General features: G+C 42.2%; 1 long non-coding RNA gene across 1 annotated transcript; it reads left to right on the top strand.

Annotated features, from left to right (window-relative positions):
* Positions 1 to 1,240: 1,240 nt before the first annotated feature.
* On the top strand, positions 1,241 to 1,891 carry LOC138231372 (uncharacterized). Its single transcript, XR_011186634.1, has 2 exons — positions 1,241 to 1,354; positions 1,491 to 1,891. It is a non-coding gene; the product is annotated as an uncharacterized lncRNA (long non-coding RNA).
* Positions 1,892 to 4,815: the final 2,924 nt, after the last annotated feature.

The raw sequence follows: 4,815 nt of genomic DNA on the forward strand, positions 1-4,815 counted from the left end.
GCTGTCCAATCCGCGCTCTCTGGCTCCGTGCCAGGCTGTGCTGTGCGGCTTGCGACGGTGCGCTGCTGATGCTCACTGTTGGCTTTAACTAGCAAAGTTTGTGCACAGGAGAAAAGATGACTGTGGGTCCCAGCAAGTCAGGAAGAGGACCAGTTCGTTTATGATGAAGAGCTAGTTCTGAATAGTAATTCAGCTGTCCACAGTTCCGACCTGTTCACGAGGCCTGCTGCTGGTTACTCTCTGGCAACCTCCACTCTAGACTCTTAGAACAAAGGAAAGTTCTGGCACTTGGACACACTGGCCGTTCCGTGGTTGTCCGGGCTGAGTCTCAGGATGGTCAGGAGGCGCGCTGCGAGAATGTCCTGCCCTTGGGAGCCTTCTGCTCCTGGGCCGTCCTGCCCTGGAATTCTCCTTTGAATCTTGTTGAATCTGAATCTGAATCTGAATCTGAATCTGAATCTTGTTGAATCCCCCAGGCTCTCTCTGTTGCCTGTTTTTACCTGGAGGAACTTCAGCTCATTGATTGGCTGAAAGTTCCATGGGCATCAGAGTCCCACGTGGGTTACTCGGCCCTACCAGTCCCTGATTGGTTGATCAAGGTGAGATATGAGTCACTTAGTCCTGACACTTAGGAATGCAATCCAGATGTCCAACTCGCACTCCCTAGACAGATAGGCACCAATGGATGACCATTGATCATGATAGCCAGGCTTAGCTAAGTGCATCCCCCTTTGGGAGCTGTCCTTGGACCTTAAATCACCTTGCATGAATGGTTTCTCTGTGGCTGCACCACAGAGATGAACAGAGAAATGCGGCCTAATTTGGGAAAGCTCAGAAACACTTAATTCTGCCTTATTATTAAGCCTCGCCACTACAAAGGTTAGACCGCCAATCGTGGTAAGGGCTATCATTAAACTCTTTCCAAGCTTCCCTTGTTTTCTCTAAGACCCATTTATTCTGTCTGGCAAATGTGCCTTTGCGGCAGTTTTTCAGAAGAGTACTTCATAAAACACTTATTTATTGTTTACATTGATTTATAAGCTGAGTCTGACTCTAGGAGAAAACAAGGGAAGCTTGGAAAGATTTTAAGGATAGCCCTTACCACGATTGGCGGTTTAACCTTCTTCTTATGGATGTATGTCTCCAGTTCTGTTCCCTTGGCCCTGTGCTTGAAAGAGTCAAAAACCTTCCTCTTTGAATTCTGAAGCTTCTTGCAGATCTTGCCGTGTTCCTCCAACCTCTCTACAGCAAACTTCCTGTGACACAGTTCACAGGGCACCAGCTGAGGGTTTCCACTCTGGCTATTCTCATATGGAAATTGCTCAGCGGTACTCCCTACCCAATGACATGAAAGGTAGGCCCAGAAAGCTAAGTTATTACTGTATTGATATTTTCTTGCCTTGTGAATGGTTTGCGACCAGACTGTGTACGCAGTGCTAGTCTGGACTTTTTCTGGACGCTGTTTCATTGGTTTCATTTCCTGTTCCCAGCTGAGAAAGAACAACTGGAGGCAGAAGCACGAGGATTTCATTCGGAGCATCAAACAGGCCAGGGAGGTGCAGCAGGTGATCACGCAAGGAGGGAAGGTTGTGAACCTGCCCCAGCCCCCCGCGAATCCAAACCCCGACTACGTGCCCTGCCCTCACTGCGGCCGGCGCTTTGCCCCCAGGCCGGCACAGAGGCACATCCCCAAGTGTCAGCACATCAGGAGCCGCCCTCCTCCTCCTCCTCACAGATGAAAACTGATGTGAAGAAGAGTAAAAGAGTCATGATCTTGGCTCATGACTCACGTCCTGCTATTTCTTTTTAGAAATATATTTAGCACAGTTCATCCGTATGATGATAAAAAAAATGTTACCTTGTTTTAATAAAATGATTTTTTTTTGGTGGACTGGTGTTTGCGTAACTGTGGTTATTTCAGTTTTTTTCCCTTGCGAAAATGTGTGTCGACCGTGAAAATAAATTTCAAGCTGTTCTTATCATTCATACACCTTGACCTCCTAAAAATAATTGTTCAACCTGGAACGTACAATTAGCAGGCAATAGAACGGGTCACATTGGCCTTGGAACCATCAAAAAGTAGTATTCACACATTCTCTGCATCAATTTTCCTTTAAAACAACTGAAAAAGCAAGGTAAAGTGTGATTGATTTTTTTAATGAAAGTTATTTGATTTCATTTATTTAATTTTCATAATATTTGAAATATGTTGGGATTAATGTGACTCAATATTATCTGCAGCTCTTACACTCCAGGCACCTGATAAAGTGGAACGCAGTGTCTTTGCCTTACATGGTGCTCAGCTCTTCCTCAATCCCAGCAGAAGCAGCAGCCTCCGGGTCCTGCCTCACGCACAGCTTAAAATGCAACACCGAGTAATACAACAAACAACAGGGAAAACCATTCACGATCAGACACATCCGTTGATTGCTAGCTCTCAGTAAAGGGACATTGCTGTGGTCCACGCATGAATCTGTTTTCTAAGTGCCTTATCCAATACAGTGTTGAGGCCAGTTTTCCCAGAAGCCATCTAAAGGGGAACACACAATAACTTGTAAAACCTCCAATTTACATCAAGGTTAAAGAATTACCATGTTCTGCGATTCAGAACGAGGCAGCAAAACTTCCTGTAATCTGATGTGGCCCTGTGACATTGTAAAGGAGCAGGCTTGTGAATACATCTCGTTTAATCCAATGGAAATATTGCTCTCAACTTTTTTACGTTTTTGCCAATAAATAATATTACATGGTTAACTCTGCATAAAGAACCTTGGAATGGAAGGTTTTTTGCACTGAAATGTTTGCTGCATAACCTATACCTTTTCTCTCCTACATCACATTGCATTAGTCATTACAGTGATTAGTGAGCAGGAAGGGCTGCATCACATCGCAATTTGTGTGGAACTTGAATGCGAATTTGTTACAACATGGCGTAACTTACAGTACTTTCACAAAATTAATGATTTTGTGCTCAATTTTGAGTTTGTAAAGTTTTTCTATAATGTCAATGATTTTATTTTGTGACTGAAATTAAATACTTTTGTGTCTGCAAAATTGGGACTGTAGTTCCACCTTAACCTACTAGTACTGTATGTCTTTGGACTGTGGGAAGAAACTGGAGCACCTGGAAGAAATCCACACAAATGAAGGGAGAACATACAATTCCATCCAGACTGCACCCCAGGAATTGAACCCAGGACCCCAGCTCTGTGAACCACAGTGCCACCTCAATGCTATAGTCACTATAATTAATGTCAAAACTCATTTGCAAATGAGCAGCCTGGGATCCAAAAGGATCAAGACAAGGATCCAAACAAAGCACTATCCCAAAGCTTGGTTTTGTACAGTATATCATACAGGGCTTGATGCAGAAGGCAGATAATCTAAGTCCATGCAATAATTGCTAAGGGAAAGTGACTTTGTGTTTTTGGAGGGAAGTCACTCAACATGGAGCTGTGTTAGTGAAATGATTGTTCTGATGTACGGCTGATGTCCAAACACTGAAAACATGATTGTGTATGCAATCGCACTCCCGAGCTCCATTGGGTATGGTTAAAATAACTTTTTATAGTTCATCACATTCAAAGTGTGTGTACCTGATGAAAGTGTTACACGCATTTGGAGGAGTTATTCAGGATTTTCTTTCATTCAACTATTTCAAGACCCATTATTTTCAGATGTTGTAGTATACGTGAATAATGAAAGGCCTTTATATTACACAATGAAGGAATGACTTCGCAGGTGTGAAGAATAAAAGATTAATTCAGCTCACTTTGGGGAGTTTCACAATGGCCCTCCTTAAAGAAATGTGGGTTTGATTAAAGGAGTGAAGAAAAAGCACTGAATAATATTTGCTTCTGTAAACGTAATCATCTCAAAATATGGTTGAAGAAATTGAAGAAGGTTAAACATAATCCAAAACGTATAAGGTCAATTTAAGTACAACCAGAATTCTAGTGTTTATGCAATGCATCTGTGGGTTGATATGAAATACGGCCGTACTTAAACTAAACGAGGTTATCGAGAGCATATTCCGAGTACGGCTGTGGCCAGTTGTACTGTGAACTGCGAGGACCGTATCTTATCCTGAACTGGCTGTGCGAATACCGTCCTCTGCTGGCAGAAGGAATAGATTACAACGGCACTGTATTGGCGATTAGTCCTATTGCTAGAATATTGAAACAACAAGGAGTCCGCGGAGTCAAGCAATGCTGAATAAACAAGTACCTGAAATTCAATAGGATTTTGTGTATTGATTACAAATAGGTGTGAAATTCTCATGTACAGTGGTATTCATGGATTCCTTACACAAGCAGCCGTTGTTATGATACTTTCGTAATCTGAATATAAATCTGTTAGCTACTTAAAACTGTAATTATTGAATAGATTAATGTCTTTGAAATGCTTCATTAACTGGGCAGTTTCCATGTTTGGAAATGTTTTTATTTTGATTGCTGATTGCTAGATACTGTATGTTTAATAGGCATGCTGTTAATATTTTCTACAAATAAGACAGTTATGCTGTAGTAAGTTCTATATAAGTTATATAACATAAGTTATATTTTGTTCTGAGGTCAATTTGAATCTCATACTAAATTACTGGTGTCCTTTTATCTGAGAAACACTACCTGATTGATCACCTGATGCCTAGAAATTAGCATACACAGTAGCCCAGCGTTTTGCATTGCTAGCTCACAGTGCTGAGGCCCTGGGTACACTTCTGGACCTGGGGTGCTATCTGTATGGAGCTTGTATGTTCTCCCCATGTTTGCATGAGCTTGCTTTGGGTGCTCCGGCTTCCTCCCACAGTTCAAA

Source organism: Lepisosteus oculatus, unplaced genomic scaffold (genome assembly GCF_040954835.1).
Source record: "Lepisosteus oculatus isolate fLepOcu1 unplaced genomic scaffold, fLepOcu1.hap2 HAP2_SCAFFOLD_58, whole genome shotgun sequence".
In the NCBI taxonomy this organism is placed as follows: Eukaryota; Metazoa; Chordata; class Actinopteri; order Semionotiformes; family Lepisosteidae; genus Lepisosteus; species Lepisosteus oculatus.